General features: G+C 43.1%; 1 protein-coding gene across 1 annotated transcript in view; it reads right to left on the bottom strand.

Moving 5' to 3' along the window:
• The window catches only part of stmn3 (stathmin-like 3), a 338,540-nt gene that overhangs the window by 171,599 nt on the left and 145,177 nt on the right, over positions 1-21,764 (bottom strand). The window lies entirely within an intron of this gene.

Below are 21,764 nucleotides of genomic sequence, written 5' to 3'. Positions count from 1 at the left end.
CACAGGAGGGGGGAGCGAGAGAGAGAGAGAGAGAGAGAGAGAGAGAGAGAGAGAGAGAGAGAGAGAGAGAGAGAGAGAGAGAGAGAGAGAGAGAGGGAGAATCAACAGTGGAGGGCAATACTAAGAGTATGAGAAAACGATTGGTTGTTCTTTGTGTTATCATCTTATTTGGCCTGGCTCTTCTGTTATTTGGTTTTTGAAGGGGATGACCAGGCCTCCCCTCATTGTCATACAGAAGTCATTCAATTTCTCAGAGTCGGAGTGGCTGTACCAGGACTACAATCGATGGTCTCGCCGGTGTAATTGGCCGGTGGATGGTGTGCCTTGTGAGGATATGAACTGCCTGCATGGCGGGCGGCTCTTCAGTACGGTCATTGTGAGGGCTGCTGACAGGCTGACCCTGGCGCTAGCGGTGGTGGAGTGAGGTCCCAGCTAACTCGCTCCCCATTCACACTCGTTAACCAACCTGCGAATGCTAACGGACTGCCGTGTCATGTCCTTTTTTTTTTGGTCAGTGGGAGAAGTGACAGTGAATGGCTTGGCAGTGAGTCATTCAGACCTCTGAAATAATGTGGTCATGTTCCCAGGGTGAGGGCGTTTGGCCAATGAGCTCAGTCCCCTCCATCCAGCCACAACTGGCCTCTCAATAGGCTCACACAGAGAGCTTCTTTTCACAAGGGCGTGTGTGTATGTGTCTGTGTGTGTGTGTGTGTGTGTGTGTGTGAATAACAATGAAGAGAGACTGAAACGGACTTAAGAGAAGGCTAATAAAAGAGTAAAAGAAATTGCATTCTATGAAGCTGTTCAAAACAGCTGTCTCTATGCATGTCTACAGTATGTGCACACCAAACCGTCTATGTGTCTGTGTTGTGTGTTTATTTAGGTGTGCACAAGTGATGGAGGAAGGCTGAACAGACAGCTCTCTGAGCTAATGGATGGCTGTATGTATACTCAGCCATCTCTTATACAGAGACTGAGGAGACATGGGCTAAGTGGCTCTCTTTCATCCCCGGTGCCACAATGCACACTGACTCACCTCCAGTTGATTCAACCTCCAGTTGATTCATCTCTGTGAGTCTTCAGGAGGACAACCAACTACAAGTCTCCTCACTCCCTACCCCACACCACCTCCTCACATCGCTTTCCACTTCCTTTGTTAAATGCAAATGTCTCCATAGTGCTGGATAAATATAACACAGTCAGCCAGGAGTGCAGTAACCTGTCGCCATCTCTCTGACTCAGAGTAATAAAGCCTGACAAGCTTTAATAACACTCTCTCTGGTGCTGTCCATGTCACCACCTACAATTTATCTTGAACTATAAATAGGTCGCAACTACCTCCATCCTAGGGTACAATTTGACATTTTCTGGGAAAGCTTCAAGATAAGAAACATGATTAAAAGGAAAAAAAAACAGAAAAAAACTTGATTGGTTCGATATCCTGTGGTAGCTTCATCAGAGCCATTGTGAGACGGTGATGTGAAAACGTTTTCTGTGAACCGAACTAGGAGCCGATTATGCTGTGCGGGAGATGCACAGAATGGCTCATCACAGGCTTGCCTGAGAGAATCTCCAATCCGAGGGTGTATTGCTCCGAGCGCTGCGCTAGCACTCCTAGCATCTTCTGCCAAAAAACCCCTGACGCTTCTGAAGACGTGGGTTGACTGTACGACATCCCACATTGTTTTTATTCTGTTTGTTTATTTCAGGTTTTTTTTTTCTCCTCGTCTCTTTTCTCTTCTCCATCTGTTGTTGGAACACTTTTGTTTGCTACCCAATTGCAGAAGAAAAGCTTTGTGTGATAGCAGGAGCAGGTGGGGCCGGGACACTCTTAGTCGGAGGAATGAGCACTGCCAAGCAATGCATATTTGTGGCCACTCCAACTATGGATGTTTCTTCTTCCTCTTGTTCCCTCTCTGCCGCCTCTTTGATTTTCCTTCCAAGCTGGTTTCCCATGACCCTCTTTGAAGGCACTCCCCCTCCCCTCCTCCTCCTCAGCTCCCTGCTTTGCAGTGATTCAACAGCAGTTGAAACCACAGAGCTGGAAGTCATTAGTGTCTTTCCCTTTGTGGGTTTCATGTATGTAGGTGTGCATATGTTTGATTCTGACTGTGTGTGTGCGTGTGTGTGTGTGTGTGTGTGCGTGCGCGCGCGCGTGTGTGTGTGTGTGTTTGTGTGTGTGCATGCAATAACTTTTTTTTTCTAAAAAAAATGTGTTTGTATAGTTGTTTGTGTGTGTGTGTGTGTGTCCATGTATATGTGTGTGTGTGTGTGTGTGTGTGTGTGTGTGTGTGTGTGTGTGTGTGTGTTCTCTGGTAGGAATGAGGGGGAGAGGTCTCCTGTGATGCTAGCAGGCTTTGTAGCAATTTCACTTGATCTCACTAATAGGATGGAAAGCAGGTCTCTGCACCTTTCTAAGTTGCACAACTAGGCTTGTTAATGAATCCACTAGAGAGGACACTACCTATTCATGTGCAGGTGGGTATCTAACTCAAGGATGTGCACATGTACATCCGCACATGTATGAGTTCTAGGTTATTTGAGGTTATTTGAGAGAGTGTGGTGAGGCACAGCACACAACTCACATTACATGTATAGATAAGTGGATTGTCTGCAAAACGCTTGTTGAAATGACAAAATGGCAACTGAATTATTCTGTCAGACAATGCAACACAATACATCAGTGGCTTTGTTTTACAAGCTGAAACACTATACAGCATTGCAAATGTCATGTCCTGAACACGGTCTCTGTGGGGGGAGAGTGTCAGGTGACTATTCATCACGAGAGCCCAAAGGAATCACTCAGAAACAGGGGCAGGGCCACGCATGGATCCAGTGGGGGTTTCTTAGTGTCCACACATCTGTACTTAAAGGACCTTTTTTTTTTATCTCTCCTGCCGACCACACACGTCTCTCACCACAGAGGACAGAACATTAGAGGTCAAAATGCCCTGACCACCAGGCCATTAAAGCTCAAGGATCAATAACTGCCTGGCCTGGTTAGATGATGCACAGCTGATGCATGTTACTTTGGACATTATATATGGTTGGGTCTATGCGTAGATTATCATTGTGAAATCCACCATGTATATGGAGGTTCTGGGCACAGTGTTTGACAAAACCACCGTGTGGATGGAGGTTCTGGGCACAGTGTTTGACAAAACCACCGTGTGTATGGAGGTTCTAGGCACAGTGTTTGACAAAACCACCGTGTGTATGGAGGTTCTAGGCACAGTGTTTGACAAAACCACCATGTGTATGGAGATTCTAGGCACAGTGTTTGACAAAACCACCCATTAAGAGCTGTCTGGTCAGGACAAGTTCTGGCCAGAGTCTGAGAAAAACACATGGTGATGTTGCCACTTGAATGGGAGCAACATGATGCATCCATCCTCTGAGAAAAAACTAAAACTCTCTACGCACCTGTGAACAGCTCTTTATGTCTGTGATCTTACTGAGACAAACATTTTTTGTCTCCTCTGTTATTTACTTTTTCAGAGTCATTTCCAGCGGGGAGTTAAACACAACACCTTGGAAAACACAATTTGAGCAAATATTTGTGTGATTTCAGGCGAATGGTGAGGAAGGATAATGGCATGTTTTCTTTGTCCCCATTTCCCCCCATAAGTGAGGGGAGAGAGGCGGGTGCGAGGGTTCTTGGGGGCAGTGTGGTGGGCTGTTACACGTGCACTCTCTAACGCTGAGACGAGGCGGGTGCGAGGGTTCTTGGGGGCAGTGTGGTGGGCTGTTACACGTGCACTCTCTAACGCTGAGACGAGGCGGGTGCGAGGGTTCTTGGGGGCAGTGTGGTGGGCTGTTACACGTGCACTCTCTAACGCTGAGACGAGGCGGGTGCGAGGGTTCTTGGGGGCAGTGTGGTGGGCTGTTACACGTGCACTCAGGGGCGGACCTGCCATTAGGCATGGTCAGGCAATTGCCTGGGGCCTCGTCATCCCCGTATCGTATTTCGTTTTTTTTTTTTAAATAAATGATCACCGCATCCAAACAATATATTCTAATCCAAGATAAATCCAAGATAAAATCAAATGACTGCAGGTCCGCTTTCTGTCACCATAGCAGCAACAAGCTATGAACGAGGTCTTGGTGAGGTGTGGAGTTGAGCGATTGACAGCAGCCATGAAACGTTTCCAGAGTGGAAGTGATAAAAGAAATAGAAAAAGCGAGGAGGAAGAATTTAGAAAGAAATTGCCCAAATTAACCAACTTCTTCCAGTCGAAGAATTCTTCCACGGAAGAAAGTAATTTGGATAGCTCTTGTAGCCTACTACATATTCTTCTACTGATGATGATGATTATGATGTTGATCTAAGTGAAACAGTCGTGAGGGATCACTGTCACTGCCGAAGTCTGCACTGGTGCTGTTGGTGCTGCTACGGACACCATTTCAGTAGCAGAAGCTTTGGGTGCAAACGAAACCAGTAGGCCTACGTGAGTAGCCCTAACACAATACCTAGCACTAGGCTACAGTTATCAGTGACGACCCTGCGTTATGGCCAGACACCGTAAGAGATGCAGAGCGAGTTGAAATCGTTAAAAAAAAGGCCCTGTGCAAATTAAGAACTTTGAATTCCCCAAAAATGCAGATAAACCACCCAGAAGATTCACGGTTGAACATTATTACATGGAGAAAAAATAAACAGAAAATGGCTAGTTTATTCGGTCAGTGCAGACGCTGTTTATTGTTTTGGTTGTCGGCTTTTTGGAAGATCGAACACCTCAGTTCGCACGCACACACTCACTCTAACTCTCTCTCCCTCTCTTCTACACATAGCCTACACAGACAGACACTCATACATAGCTAAAAAAGAGTATATTCACACACAGAGACCCCAAACCCCTAGCCTACTCTCTCTCATCTCTCTCTCTCTCTCACACACACACACACACAGACCATTCATAATTTTAATACTTTCAAAGGTTTTTACTAATGTATTTTGATTGTCATATGGCAATAAATATTTGTTGTATTTGAGTATGCCTCAGCGTCCCATTATTACAGATAAAAGTGTGTTTTAGTTTTAGGGTTGTGGTGTGTGTGTGTGTGTGTGTGGGGGGGGGGGGGGGCTGGGAGGGGCCTCGGGATCTTTTGCCTTGGGCCTCAAAGTGTCCAGGTCCGCCCCTGCGTGCACTCTCTAACGCTGAGACGAGTCCACTCTGGTCTCCACTGCATGGCCTCCTAATGGGTCTGTGCTCAGGGACGGAGACACTAATCACCGACACACACACTTCCTCCCTGACCAGCGTGTCAATATAAGGCTGTGTGCGGTGGTGTGCAAGGGGAGACCCTCAGGCGACCCCAGGGGCTCTGTTTAGCGGCTTTCCATTTTACATAAAGATGACCATTTGTCAAGAGAAATTACCTTAACGGGGGTATCGTGCTCACTCGGAATGGTCAATAGCAATATGTGGTTGCAACAGGACTGATGACTCATGACTTATCTGGTAACCCCCTCACCCCCCCCCCCCCCCACCCCCGCCCATCATGTCCTGTTCTATTTTGGTCCCCCCTCTTGCCTCTCCTCTCGGCCCCTTTGTCTCATGGCAGTCATATTTCATGCTCAGTTATCTCATGAAAGCTCTCTTGCGTCATATTTATGCCAGCGCCTTGTATCATTCATGTGGCCCACGTAGCGTCCTGTCACAGTGCATCAGGCCCCCTAATAACTCAGCCAGAGCATATGATGATTTTATCAATTAATGGACTCTGATAAATAAGGTTAGTGCCATCTCCCTCCCAAAGGGCAACAGACTTCACTGCTCCTTGCTGGGCCAAAATGGAGGATGGAAGCCTCGTCATCTGAGGCTGTCCAGCAGGCTGAGGACAGTCTCCTCGACTCCCACAGCAAGCCATTAGTGCGTCTTCAGATAATATGAAGTATCTCTGTGTAAAGGCTGTCCAGCAGCGAAAAGAGATTTCTGAGGACAGTTTGCTGTAGCGGAGAGTAAACACGCAGGGAGGAGGCTTTTTGAAGGGGCACATTCAGTGATGAGGAATAGTCGAGGCAAATGGTGTCTTACTGCGCTGTGCACAACATGCTAAATTGGGATGAAAATAGCATTGTGTGTTCTCTGCTCTGTTGGTAAATGGAAGTGTTTCCGCATGTGCATTGTCTCTGCGCGACAATTGTCAAAATGCAATTTATTTTCTTTAGTATTTAACGATAGCAAACATATTTTTAACAATGGTTCCTGTGCAGCCTGGGCTGACTGCAAACATGATATGTTTTCTTACTTAGACCTCCTTGTTTACTGGAAAAGCTTGCTTTGTGTGGGTTGGACAAGCTTCTCTGGGCTGAAATAACAGTTTGTATTTTCAGACAAACTGGAAAGGTAAAATAACTTTTTTTTTAAATCTGTTCATAGCTTTAAAATGAAGTGTTGACAATAAAATCTATGTGCCTGAAAAATAAACAATATTTCAAAGCCATTGTATACACAGTCATAAAGGTATAATCCCAATCAGGAGATACAATCGTCCAGCAAAGCATCAGCACTCGTTCGCACAGCAGAGGTCATTGTCCTCATGAATAAAAGATGCCCGAGGAACGCATATGTCTCATCTAATCGTACATTTGTATTCAGAGCATGAGTTTATTAACCACAATAGTCCTAATTGTGGCCTGGAGCAATGACTCGATGACGCGCCACCGTTGAGAAATATTGGCTGGGCGAACACAATGATAAAATGGAGTATGCAATATTGTAATGGACTTCTCAAGTTCCAATACCCGGAGCCTTGTAGTACTCTCTCAGGAAGTCAACGCTGAAAGGGAAAACAGATTGAATAAACAGTAAAATAATGTGCTAGTCATTAGAATTTAGAGAGGAAGCTCATTAGCAAGTATAATACAATTCTGAAAGTAATGAATGTTGGTCTCTGAAAGCATTTACTTAAAAGTTATTTTGATACAATATGAAGCAAGGATTGAATGTCCCTTTATTAAAGGTGGATTTCACTAGTAATTATTTAGTTTTAAAAAATCATTGGGTTTGATCAGATAAATGTGTTCTCTAGACATTTTGTATTGATTTGAGTGCAGGTAATAAGGTAACAAGACAAGACAGTGTCTGTGAAAATGTATTAGCAATAGCATAGACAATTTTCTCCTTAAACTGTAATGAGCAAAATAGATAGTTATTGAAGTGTCTTCAAAGCTGTTTGTTCATTAATGGTAAGTCATGACCGCTGTCTAGATACAATCTACCATCAAACGCAAACTTTTTTGTTGCTAATTTGCTGTGATGCACTGACATAAACATGTTAAGTATTCGGTTTCTATCGTTTCTACCTGGAGGAAAGGCATATTTGGATTTCTAACAACATCAGTTACTTTAAATTCAGTAAGTTCATAAGTCTGACTCCGATAGTTGATGATGTCACTGAAGCCTTTTTTTATTCTATCAGACTTTTCACTTTAGCAACACTCAGTGAGTAAAAATCTTATAAAATCATGGTTAATATCACGTATGGTTGTGTGTATGTGTGTGGGGGGAGGGGGCACTAATTATTTCAGTCTTGTGGGTGATTATCCAACTCGGAATAAGCCCCTGTCCAACAGCAAAATAAAGACAAAGACACTAATTCTCAGCCCACGTTTAACATCCTCTACACATGAAAGCTCTTTGATGTGGTGCCATCTCCATGCGCAGGGTGGAGCTCACTGCCTGGCCTTGGACGGCCCCCTTCTCCACCTGAATAGCCATCCCACCCCTCCCCCCCCCCTCCCATCCAAACCCATCTCTTACATTACAAAAATAAGCTTTCACACTTGGGCGCCATGCCACATCCTGTGAAAAAGCTTCACTGGTCACAGCGCTCAATCACCCAGGCTGATCAGCGCAGCTGACTCTCTCTCTTGCTCTCTCCTTGTTTGATTCTCTTTCTCTCCCTCTGTCTATTTCTCCCCCTCTCTCTCCCTCTCTCTCCCCCTCTCTCTCTGTGCATGAGGGGAGGTGAGCTGAGGTGATGTTCCTGGCTCCATGGCTCTGTTATGTCGTCAGTAGCCCCAGCAATGGTGCGCTTAGTGCCTGTTGTCAGGGCTGCTCTGGTGAGCTCAAACACATTCAACACCACTCACTCTCTCTTTCTCTCTCTCTCTCTCTCACTCTCCCTCTCTCACTCTCTCTCTCACTCTCTCTCTCACTCTCTCTCACTCTCTCACACAGGCAGCGGCTATTGGGCCAGATGTGGGTAGAATATTGCCATTACTCTGTCTCAAAACTGCTGGCCAAAAATTGAGCAATTTGACCAGATGCTGCTCAAGTCACACTCGATATTCAAATAGGGTTGGACGAAGCATCACAGCTGAGTTGGTGTTTGAATGGTGGCTGGTATGGTGTATTTCACTTTGGGAGTTGAGGTGGAGGCAGTCAGGTGCACTAAGCTACCAGGAGCTGAACCTGAGATGATCAGTGCATCCTGCCTCTCAAGCTGCAGTCACAGTCCAGCGCACACAGGAGCCCTTGTTAAGATAGGTCAGGCTATAATCTACAACTAGCTGGCCATCCAATATACATTCATATATATATATGCAGCCTGCAGAATGGTCCTTCTTTGTCTCTACCTCTACAACATTGCCTACTAAATATGACAAAAAAAGAGATTAACAGTACTTCACTTCTAAATATCTTTCTTGGGTAAAAGATAATCTAGTTTAAATCCAGCAAATCTGTTTGAGATCAATATATATTATGTTACTGTCATTATAATGATTATTACACAGTTGTGACATATTGTGCATTTCTATTCCAGACAAAGGTGTGTTGTTTCTCCAGGCTCTGGCTGGGGAGCAAATCCATTGTTGTCTCAGAATTTGTTCCAATAATCACACCATTATTTTGCACGCTCCACCTGTGAAATGCAGTCATGAGTCATGGCAATGCATTTAATTCCTCAAATCCACAGGAACCTTTCTGTAAAGACAAACTTCCTGTCTGTGGGAGTATATCTCAAGGCGAATGGAAGTCACAGCTGGTCTATATGGCAACAAAAAAACATCAGGATTTCGGCACTTTCAAATTTTTGTTGTAAACATCTCCATCCTGTACTTGGAGGGTGGCAATGTAACTATATTGTAGCATTACAGTATTTGTTAAGTTCTATTTCTGCACAAGACACAAGACACATAGCTTTTACCATACGAGTTGTGCAATGTGTACACTGTCCGTGGTGCTGAAGGTTCTCTCATTGTCTCACGTTAGGCAAATGGAACAGACTCAAAGAACATTGTGCTAAATTTGTATGTAATAGACAATGTAACTATGCAATGTATAAGAAATTATAACCTATATCAAGTCAATCAAGCTTGCTTTGCTTTTCTATCAAAGAGTTATCATTATAGCAACTCATGCCTATCAAGTTTTCCCTTATGGTCACCCTTGGTGACATATGTTTTATAGTAGATACTTAATCATATTGAAGACGACGTATTCACAATTATGTGATTGGAAATTAAAAGTCTATATTAAAGTTAGGAACAATGGCTAACTATATATTGCATAGCACTGCACTGTCTTGCAGTCATGATAGAGTTATCAGCTTGTGTGAGCCGAGTGTGCTGGGCTGGAGCAAAGGGAGGGTGTTTGCCTGTCTGCCAGGCTGGCTGAGGCCAACAAATAAAGGGATGAGACAGAGGTTTGGTCAGGTTCAGTCTCGTTCCTGCTGACCACGTAAAATCTGAATTATCTAGAAAAGGATTGGGCCCAAATTAAGGCAAGCAAATCGGCTGCTGAATAGAGCATTATCTCAAACAAGGCAGCCAGCTCGCAGAATTCTGGAATTTGGGTCAGCAGAGAACTTGAGAGAAAAGCAACTACCTTGGCCAAAAAAAAAGCTTCACTAGTTAACCATTCTAGACCTTTCTATAACCTAGACAAACACACAAAAAGAGACATTTCATATGTAACTAGGCACAATAATTTATTCTATATTCTTATTTCTTTTGTGAATGAATATGATCTCCAATGATGTGCAGTTAAAGTCTTATTAATATTTAAGGAATTTTTATATATCAACCTCCCCTTCCCGGGCTGTATGACCAGGAGATATTTGATCCAAATTTCAAACAAGGTTTATCACTCTAACACCCCCACCCACCCATCCACCCACACCTCCGTCACACGCCACTATCACCCCCTCCACCTCTTCCCCAAGTCTATTAAACCACCCACTCATAAGCTCCCCCCTCACTTTTTTCTGTTCCGCACCTCTCTTTCTCTCACACCATCTTTTTCCCCAACACCTCCCTGGGTGTGTTGGCATTTGAGCTTATATATTCATGTGGTCTTCGCTATAAATCAAAGGAACGCATATTTGGGGAAATGTTCAAGCCCAGTGGTGGGTTTCTGGGTCACAGGTAGATAGACAGGCACAGGAAAGATATGCTCTAATGTTTTTCATTACAGCCAGGGTTTCTAACAGCCCTTGTCGGAAACTGACTTCTACCTTCATTTAGCAGTCTGCAAGTAAAAACCAAGCTGATAGACACAGAATATCTGTCAGTCATTCATGACACATGGGACAAAACAACATTGACCAATGATAACACAAGTAGCGTTTGATAATTAGAATAATGTTCATTTGTAAATGTTAACACAACATAATTGTGTAAATGTTAACGTAACACAATTATCGTCCTAAAATGTATTATTGTAATACATTTGTGACACTTTAACTGACTATGACTAAAGCCGTCTGCCCATCATAGAGGAGGGTTCAATGACAAGCAACATCTAAAAATGAGCAAGATTGTTTCCCAAATTACACATGTATGTTTTCCTAACGTTACAGTTTCAGAATTGTGTCTGTACTTATTACCAACACCATCAGACATTTAATAAAATGAAATAAAATGAGGCAATAAAATGAGGACAACTGTCACTCTGAAGGACCCGCTTGTCATATTTTACCTCTGAAGGATACAATAGTGTCAAACAGATTAGTTTAATAGGGTTTCAATATTAAATGCAATGCTAACATTGCCTGTGTAAGAAATATGGTAAGTCAACACTATCATCAGATTTCTGAGGAAATTATGCATTTTTAGATAATCTGTGAAGTAAGTTTTGTTAGCTACTAGCATCAACAGAACCGAAACACAAAAAGGTTAGTAGCCTACATAAACACCATTTGTTTTGTGAAAATAATGTCTAAATTATTCCCAGTTAACAATCAGATGTCAAATCAGATGTGCAATGTTTCTTGTAATGCAGGAACTGATTATTTAATAATTAAAATGGGTGAAAATCCAACCCTTTGTCACCAATGTTAGACAGGTGTCAACTCTGTCAACAAATGTCAGTTCCGTCATGTTAAGTTTACAGTATGTATGCATGTAGTGTATTTTATCATAGCATAACGTTTGATTTTCAAATGATTTGCATCATTTATACCGACTGAGTATCACCGTTTGTTTATGATGTGTGCGTATGGCTGCTGATGCATTCATTCCGACATGGTGATTCAATGCAAGACGAAACACACACAAAAAAATACATGGAGCCTATTGATTAACATAATGTACAAGCAAGAGATGATTAGGTAGCAGGCTGGTCCAAACATACAGTAGCCTCTGTCTATGTCTCTGACTGAGCATGTCGATTACACACTCTCTTCAGGAGCCTTAGCCACTAGTGGATATATCTGGCTGACCGTTGTGTTCTTGTATGTCTGATACCATCTGATTCAAACAGCTAAAGTGAATGTAATGATTTGTGTATGGCTCAGATCCGTAGTAAATGTAGTGTGTTTCCCAGGGCAGGCTACTAAGGTGTCATGACCAAAGGGCTGGCCTTGTAACCAGGTTGACAAATTGTTGTCTATATAAAGCTGCAGTGTTTGGACTGCATCAATCATTGCTGTTGCAGAGTGAGGGGACTCTGGGAGTTTACAGGTGGCAGCATCTAAACCATAGATCTAAACATATATCTCACACGAGCAAGATTGTTTCCCAAATTACACATGCATGTTTTCTTAAGGTGTCCCCACATTCTGTCAACACCATCAGACATGTACTAAAATGCAACAAAATTAGGCAATATACTCAAGGACAGCTGAAGGACCCTCTTTCCATATTTACGTCTTCAAAATACATTGGCATCAAGCAGATTAGTTGAATCGTTTTTCCGTATCAAATCTTAAAGCTAATATTGCATGTCAGAAATATGGTACGGAAATGATGTGGACATTTTTGTGTGTTTCCCAGGGCAAGCTACAGAAGTGTCATGACCAAATGACTGGCCTTGTAACCAGGTTGACAGGTTGTTGTCTAAAGCTGCAGTGTTTGTACATCAGTCTGTCACTACTGTTGCAAAGTGAGGAGACTATGGGAGTTTACAGGTGGTGCAGCCATCGCATGATGTTGAATTATTATGTGGTATGGCTGAATTGATTTCAGTTCCAATATGGTAGCAGTATACAAAATTGCTGTATTGCACCCAGACTTGTACCTTATGCCATCTTTTAAGCACAGTGACTTTTACATCCTGTATTTCTAATCGTTTGATTCATTTCCAGGATTGATATCTGTCCAGATCATACATTGCCTTTGTTTACTTGTATCTATTTGCAGGGAATTCTCATTTTATGGTATTTTATGTTATCAGCTTTTTAATTGTTGGCATGTAAAAATAGCATTATGGTATGATAATGCTACTGTTATGCTTAAAATGTTGTTTACACATAACACTTACAATACCACCTAACGTTGGCATGCAGAGACAATAGAGTCGGTGACATACTGGGTCAAATTGTGCTAAATGGCTGAAGAAAATACCCTCTTCTCAATGCTTTCTGTTGTCATTATCTGTCCCTTCATTGATTTGCCATCTGTCCTCCCTTCATGAGTTTTTCAAAAATTGATCATCGGGGTCTCTTATGTTCTGCATGCCTTGCTCACTTGCAGGTACCTGAAACAAATGAATGCTGATTTACTGTTGTGGGGTAATGGATTAGAGGATGGGGCTGACAACTCCCAGTGGATGGCTGAATTGTATTTTGTGAAAATGGTGGGCGCTTCTATTTTAGTCTCAATGGACTTAATGGCTACTTCATCCACTAACCGCAGGTCATCACTGGTAACCACCACGCTGCTGTTTTGAAATAGGGATACCATTTTCAGGAAATGCACTGCTCATCTCCTCATGCCTCTCACTTTCAGTCTTACTGTTTGACAATGGGATCTCTACTATTTGGACCTTTAAGCAGAGGTTTGTTAACACAGGTGTGGTGCTGGTGTGACTCCAGAAGAGCTATTACTGGATCAAAACAGCAACTTTGTTGAATTTGTTGACACATCTTGTGAAGTATAGTGATTGGATACTTCCATTCCCCGCCAGCAGATGGCAGCTACACACCATACCTATTGAGGAGAACATGCACTTGATGTGTAGCCATGCTGCGGGATTCGAATGACTTCAGCGAGCACTTGCCTGTAAAACATGACAAAAGGAGTAATTGTGAATGCAGAGACCGTTTTTAAAGATAATGATTAAAAAGAGGCTTGAGTTCTTCCTCAATTACTACCTGCCAAGAGTGTGTAAGTCCGTTGACTTTTAATTGGTGGGATCATTAAAATGATTAAGAAGAGACCGCTGTACATCTGGGTGGTCTGGGAAAGAACAAGGGAGTGATCAAGCCAGAGAGAGAGAGTGAGAGAGAGAGAGCGAGAGAGACAGAGAAAGAGAGAGAGAAGAGGTTCAGTTGTTGGTAAATTTAACAATGTCTCCATAGCAACAGATGGTAGTTTTCAAGAGTAAAGTGCACTACTCCATTATTTGTGGCTATAGTACCAATTTCTAGACGCGTAGCCTCTGGTTTTCTGAATGTACACCTTAGCAACCTCTTTGGTTTTATTCCCTATATTCTTGTCTTTGAAAGGCAGGTTGCTTGTCTTTTTTTTTGCATTAATAACTGCATGTTCCCTTGCCCATGAGGTGAGAAAGCAACTGTGAGCAGACATTTAGCATGTGGAAGAAGCAGGAGATTGTCCACACCCACGGCTCCTGTCCCCACCGCCTCCACTCCTCCACTGGGCAAATGCTTTCTGGCTGGGGCTGCCTGTGAATACTGTTGGACCAATTCACCCTGTTTCAGGCTGCAGTTCCATCCAGTCATTTACCGTATGGAAAAAAATAAATAAAAATAAAAATATTTTAAAAAGACAAACTGTACTCCCATACACAAATCAGCTTTATCCTTTATCTGCTGTCGCTCTCATCCAGTCCTTGCCTAAATCCCTCTCTCCCACTCCTCTTAAAGCAGAGGCGTCCATTAAACTCCACTCTGGACGTTGCGTATTTCCATACTCCAGAGAGGCAGTGAAGAGGAGAGGAGAGGGCGAGCCTTTTGGGAGGCATCCTCATTAGTGCAGTGTGAGGAGAAAGACAGATAGGGGGGGAGAAATGTAGTCAGATGGAGCGCGGCACTGGCCGCACCAGCCACTTCTTACGATGAACGGAGTGAAACGAGAGAGTGGGAAAGAAGAAGCAGAAAGAGGCAGGGAGGGGGGGGGGGCACAGTGATTTAAGCCTTGAGCGCTTTTAAGAAACAATCTATGCAACGGGCTGGGTGCCTTTGTGTGAATGCAAATTGGTTTGTGGATTTAGGGTGATCATCAGTGTTGCTTCAGGGTAATTGCTGATAGTTTTCAGCACCGGAGGGACTACTGGAGATTCCCAGCCATTATCAACAGTATTGATGAAGTAATTTTATGGGCTTGCCTCCCTTCTCTGCTAAGGGTCTGCCCAGTGCTTGAGTCTTTGAAAACAATGTGATTCTCTCTCTCTTTCCCTCTCTCTCTCTATCTATCTATCTCTCTCTCTCTCTCTCTCTCTCTCTCTCTCACACACACACACACACACACACACACTCACACATTTATGTCTATGTTCGCACACTTTCTACCTCAGCTATTATACCCCTTCTCACTACCTCTGTTTAAAACCCCGTCATCTGAATTTAAACTGCCATGTAAGTCCTGTCCAACAGTGGACAGAATCAAAATGAAGTTAAGAACTCTGCACACTTTTCAAACTCTTTTCAGAAAGGAAAAAAAAGCCAGATAGACATTTTGATTAGTGTTATGGGAAAGAGCCGGATATATGAGAGAGGACGGCCGTATTGATGATGGCAGGAGATACGGGTCTTGTTATCTCCTCACAGAGCTGCTGGGACAACTAGGCCGCTGGCGGTGGAGCCTGGGAGTATTGATTGGCAGCAGTAACACGGGTCTGTCCGCAGCGAGCCCGTGAGGAACCAGTCTGGTGGCGGGCACATGAGAGAAGAGGCCGGGGTAACAGTGCTACAGTAAAGGTGGGATGGTGGGTGGTTGGGCGGTGAGAGGGTGGTTGGTCCGGGGGCAAGAAAAGATGTTCCTCCTGTGAAGCTACAGCTCTCAGCATAGCCGTGGGAGGGCCACTGACAGGACAGTGTGTCCAAGAGAGAGACTGAGGAAAGATTCCAGAAAGTTTATTATACATTTTTCGTGTCACATTCAAGTCTAATGTGACTCACTACCATGACACACAGTCAGAAAACTGCACATGCACAATAACAGAAAGAAAACAGAACAGGGAACACAGTCTATTTTCTTAAATCAATGTCAGAAAAAAAAAAACAATTCAGCTCAGCAAACATAAGCCTATTTTGTAAGCATCCCTGTATAAATAAACCCAAAAACACAACTGTCAAAGGAGAATTTGATAAAATACATAAACAAAGCAAAACAAAACTAAATAAGTTTCATCACAATTTTAACTTTGAAACAATTTTCCTTCAATAGTGGAATTTTTACCTGTCATTCTCCCTGCTCTCCCTGCAATGGCTTTTCTGATAAATATGATTCAGCATGTAACCAAGCTCTCCCCTGTGGCCCACCGAAAACATTTCAGATTTCACCAGATGGAAATCTTCAAGAGACTGAGCCAGACTGTACGCTACTAAGCTCAGGATTCTGCTACTTTCCGTTCGCCTGTAAAAAGTCTATAAACATTGTCTGCTCCCGTATTCTCTGTAAACAGGCTTTCGTGTTCGACTGAGTAATATTGACTAAGTAAAATCATACCGTGCAGTATTATTGGACCATAGAGACTACCAGACCCTCTAGCAAAGGGGTGGCCCACCCATCCAGTATAAAGAGCACCCCTACCCCCACCCACTCTTAAAGGAGAATTCCGGTGTGATATTGACCTAAAGGGCCCTATCATGACATTCTAAAGTGCATCGTCACTCGTCAAAAGTCCATTCAAATTTAGTAGGATGTCCAGTTCACATTGGGAGGGGTTTCGCTATCAAAAGTGGAGCGCATGGCGTAACAAGGTGTTCCTAGGTCTTTCAATCAGTCATATGGGTGTGTTTGGGGCGTAACATCATTTTAAACCAATGAGAATGACATCTGTCATTCCCTTTAACGGCGCAACGCGCGATATGTCAAATAAATGCATCGGTATTTTGGCATTCAAAGGCGCATTTGAAGGAGGCTGCTTGCGAGACTGTATAGAATAGTCATTCTTAAACCATGCTTTACTAAAACCTAGCATAGCCTTCACACATTTGCACTCGTCTATTTGAACTCATTGGCAAAGTGAAACTAACTTCACCAAGGAGTCAGTCAACGACAAGACAGTTATATGCAGTTACTTTCACTATTGACTGACAATGGGTTACCACCGAAAACATAGGCTGGAAAAAGCAACACTTACCCTAATATTGCCCAAATGACTGAATAAAACAACATTTATCTTGCAGAGGAGTTGCTTATATCTCGTGACAGTGCGTCTTCAGCTGTGCTCCATACGTGTCTCTCGCCTCTCCCCTAATCACTTTTAACTGTCATTACCAATTTGCGAATGATGGTGAATAACTACTCATCATGAGATGTACAGTATTTCTTAATATCTTTATTCTAATTATGTTTCCCATTGTAATCGTGCAATTTAATGCTTTGCATGGACGTGCGCTGGTGTGCGTTAATGAATGATAGTGATAATGGTGACCCAAAATACAGCCCAAAGTGTGTTGAAACATGATACCGAGTGTGAACGTATGTCTTATAGCCCATCTCGGCTTGTCCCCTGCACTCCAAAATCTGGCGCTAGTTAGCCGATGCTACCAACAGCTTTTTCAATGGTGGTGTTTCGGCATCGGGCTAGCCATGCAAATAAATCTCTGTTTTACACCATTTACGAGGCTCAATGTATCTCCACACTTCATTGATAGACTTCCGAGGGCCCTGACATTTAAAACGAGATATTGAGAACTTTGAAAAAGCACTGGTAGTTTACTTACAAGACGATTTATGCAGACAGTATCTTCACGAAGTTTAGCGTTTGCAGCCATCTTGAATTTAGTCACGATAAGTCGAGCGACGAGTTAGAATGAACAGGTATGATAAGGGATCAGATTCCAAAAATAATTCAGTGGAAATGCATGGATTCCAGTTTCTTCCAGTAGCAGCAACTGGAATCCATGCCTTTCCACTGAATTCACTCTGACGGAGCAATTTAATTTCATGGGCGTATCACACTTTGAATGCCGCACTGTTTTTGGAAGCTTTGGCTCAGAGTGCCAGCAATCTAGCATATTGGGAGCCAGTGTAGGGAGGCTACAACAGGAGTGATCACCAAAGCTTTTCATGGCCTTTCCCTTTGTAACTTTGTTTAGAAAAGTGCTTTATAAATAAAGCTTATTATTATTATTACTATTATTATTATTATTATTATGAGACATACAGGCACAGTTTGAATAGCTCTTCTTTTTATTTATTTACAGTGGGAGACGCTTCAAATTATTGTGTTCAGGAGTGAGTATAGCGACTAACAGATTTATCATGGCATGTTACAAATTTCCCCTCACTGAATGACTTATTATTAGCGCAAGCAATGTCCCATGCCAACTGATATGATGCCAATGTAATCGTTGTTAGCGGAGTGCTCCGCTAATTATTGAAAAAATATTTTTTTATATATGTTTACTTTGTTTGCTTACTTGTTTACCTATTTTGGGTACCTACTTTGTTTGCTTGTTTTGTATAAAGTTCTGGCAATTCTTGAGAAGTGTCCAGGTTTGAAGCTTTATATGTGACAATTATGACTTGCATATCAAATAGAAGTTATACAAAAAGTACAACAGGCAACCCCTCCCCCCCCATTCTAGCATGTCTTTACAATATATAACATTTATCAGGGGATACATTGGCCTTCCCATTTCTGACTCACTCAAGAATCAGACCATTTTGGTCTAGAAATGATCAGCAAGAACATGCACTCAGCTGAAAGCACTGATGAGCCTTCTAATTTCACCTTTGTGGGTTCTTTGAGATATTTTGAGATATTTTCACGTCAGCTATACTTCTGCATCATTTAAAATGTTCACTTCCAAAATGCCAGTATTCCGTAGCAGTGAAAATAGCTAGCTCCCTGTGGAAAAAGCTTGTCAGTCTGAATGGCCCCTTAGACTGATGCCATTTGTTTAAGTCTCTGTTTTCACTGAGATATTGCAATGCTAGGAATTATTTTCTGTGTGTTTTCTGTTTGTAACTATATGATTCAGTGCTTACAGTATGTAATTAGAAAAGGATGTCAAGCCTTGACATTGATCTCTTCAAATGTCAATGTCATCTGCTTAAGCATTCTTACATTTACCCCTTGGTCAACGCTGCTTGAGGCACCACTGACACATTCCAATGCCGGCTGAAGCCATGAAAGCCTGCATCACCCCTGAGCTTCATTGCAGTACTGCAGCATAACTAAAGGTAATGTTGTCTGAATCCCACCTCAAAACCATACATGAGCCTTCAGTGAGACATTTTTAACATAACCAGTAGGGCATATTTCCCGCAACCAATAAAGCATAATTAACATCTCCATGCCAACTATGTCCCCCTGATGTTACTTTTAGAGCCTTTTGAAGGCCTCTTCACACTTCACGTCACACTCAAGACTGCCTAAGCATTGTATCATTTAGCTCTGGGAAGTCTTCTGCAGTCCACCACAATTGGAAATCTTTCAGCATTGAGTGCTAGGTGTTTCTCACAAGAATGCATCATTTGCCTTTGAGATTCATTAACGAAAGAATGTGATGAACCAATACTGTTGAAACAATATTTAACACAAAACCAGCATGACTGACATTGCAGTCATTGCATCTTAAATGGCTGCTTTGTCAGTAGGCAAGTGGACATGCTGAGTTTAGAGGGCAAGCAGTGCTGTTTCAGGGCAGCAATGATTACTGTGACAGCCTCACTTAAGCATTACTGTATGCCTCAGTTCTTAGACAAAGCCAGCGTTATTTTAATGTGTGTGTGGGGGAATGTGTGTGTAAGCAGCAATGTTATATACAGTATGGTGTGTGTGTGTGTGTGTGTGTGTGTGTGTGTGTGTGTGTGTGTGTGTGTGTGTGTATGTGTGTGTGTGCGTGTGATCCAAGCTGTAACTCTGTGCATCGGCTTCATCACGGCCCCAGGATGGACGACTGCATGAAACTTATGGGGCTCCAGGCGTGACACAAATCCATCTTGGGGGGCTGTTGACATTCCTGTCCAAATTTACAGCCCTCCTGCTCCCAGCGAGCCAAGGTCACGCAATTACCCCTGGCTGACCAGTGGTGCGACCACCCAAGAGTAATGTCACATGCGTCCAGCCAGGGAGTTCAGGCAAAACATGCTGTCCATCATTCTCTCTAACCATTTCGACCGGAGGTGAACACAGCGACGCGAATGCAGCACCCAAGAGAAAATGCACGGACATGGAGCCACTAGCATTTCCTTCATGTAATCTCACACATGCAAATGCTGTGCTTTCACATGTGAATGAAAGACAGACAGATCATCCATGTTGTGTGCCTGTGCAGTCAGAAGCTTGCTGGGAAAACCTACACACTGTGGTGGCAGGGGCAAGCAGAGCACAGGTTTGCTGAAGCAGCCTCGGGGGACTTCAGAAGGTCACGAAGGGACTGCTTTGGATTGAGCTTCACAGAAGAGAAGAAATTTACATGAAAGTTCTTTAAAAAAAGAGAAATGGCAGATGCATTATTTGCAGACATGCTCCTGTGTGTATCACAGACATGGTAATGAGTTACATGCATACATACTGTACACACATGCTAAGAATTTCCATGGGTAACACTTTACGGTAAGGGTACATAACTATAATGACTGGTGAATAATGACATGTGTTCAGAGAACTACAAAGTTGTGTACTGTATTAGAACGAGTGATTATCAGTGCTTCATTACATATTTCTGAGAAAAACGCATTTAGGAATTATACTCCCCCCCCAGCACCAGAGTGTGAGGAAGCGTCAGACAGCATGTTGAATCTCACACGAGTCACGCTCGACGCCACTTCTGCATGCCTCACCTGTTCTGTTCCCTAAGAATGAGCTTCATCGTAGAAACGGATGTGTCTGCAGAGCCTGGATGTAGTTCAGTCCACTCAACTGTGTCAGAAGTGGACAGGGACGCCAGTATTTCTGTTTATCAAGGAGTAATATAAGAGGGTGATATATTTGTCTTAGCGCGAGGAAGCAATAAAATGCAATGTTCCTGTACCATCAGGTTATATGACCTGTCACTTACCCACAGATTCACCCCATTCCATTTTTACTGGCGAGCAAGGGTCATCTCTGCGGTATTCAGAGTGTGTAGTTGTGTGTACAGTGGCACATAAGAGTTTCTTATTGCACTGAAGACTCTAAAGATAGTCAAATCCCGGACCATCTGTCTGTAGCTCTTACAAAGCACTCATTTCCCAGTTACTATTAAGCATTTATTTTGCATGACATATGTATCTTACAGCATGCATACTCCTTTTTCTGCGCTCTGAAGTGTTTTCTAAATTACATGAAGGCTTAAGCGTAGATCTAAGCGGCCTGTTCAGATCAATGTGTTCCCCCGGCATGTATACAAGTGTGAGAATGCCCTTCTTCTTTCCAGGCCAGTTCTCTGGACTCTGATGATTGGCATCCCATGTGATCAAATTGCAATGATGCCAGGCGCGATTAAGAGCGAGCTCCGAGCTCTGAGTGAATTAAAAATCTATGGTGGAATGCAGAGCAGGCGCTGGTTGACGTGGCTGCCTTTTGATTGCATTGATTGCCAATGCCTCTTGGATGATGTGATGGCAGTAGCTAGGCCGACTACAGCTGCCTTTCTATGCGAGGCGAGGATGAAGAATGGAGACGAGGGAAAGTCGATCCCAAAATGAATATTTCACGCAGACACGAGAGGAGCTGCCGATGTCGAGCTGTGTTGAGGACTATATTATGATGGTGCAAAGCCCAGCAGACTTTGAAGAGTACAAAAAGCACATGGAATGTGAAGAACAGAGAGAGAGAGAAAGAGAGAGAGAGAGAGAGAAAGTGGGGGAGGCAACTATATTTTTTCAAAAGGAACCGTCTGGATGTGATAGACATGTCTATATCCACACTACACAAATGAAGATACATTGTTTATCTGCTTGAAAAAAACACAAGACAAGACAACAAAATTGCAAAAAAAATAAATTAAATAACAACAACAATATTTCCTGACCAACTTAGAACAATAAAGCATTCAGCATGACAATTTATTTCTCTGAAGCACATGAGTTGTCAAAGGAGAAACAGTCCTTCCTATTCCCCTACTGCCCAGGGCTCCAGGGAGGTCTGCAAGCATGTGGGTTTGGAGGAGAGGAGAGGGTGCAGTCTGGTGCGGGTCAGGGCTAGCCGCCGACAGGCCAGGGGATGACAGACTGCCTGCCTGTCAGTCAG

This window comes from Alosa pseudoharengus, unplaced genomic scaffold (assembly GCF_046254945.1).
Source record: "Alosa pseudoharengus isolate Yale_2024_CS ecotype anadromous, Long Island Sound unplaced genomic scaffold, YU_APseudo_1.1 YU_APseudo_1.1_scf_5, whole genome shotgun sequence".
Classification (NCBI taxonomy): domain Eukaryota; kingdom Metazoa; phylum Chordata; class Actinopteri; order Clupeiformes; family Clupeidae; genus Alosa; species Alosa pseudoharengus.
The sequence above is the reverse complement of the archived record's forward strand: the minus strand, read 5'-3'. Positions and strand labels throughout refer to the sequence as shown.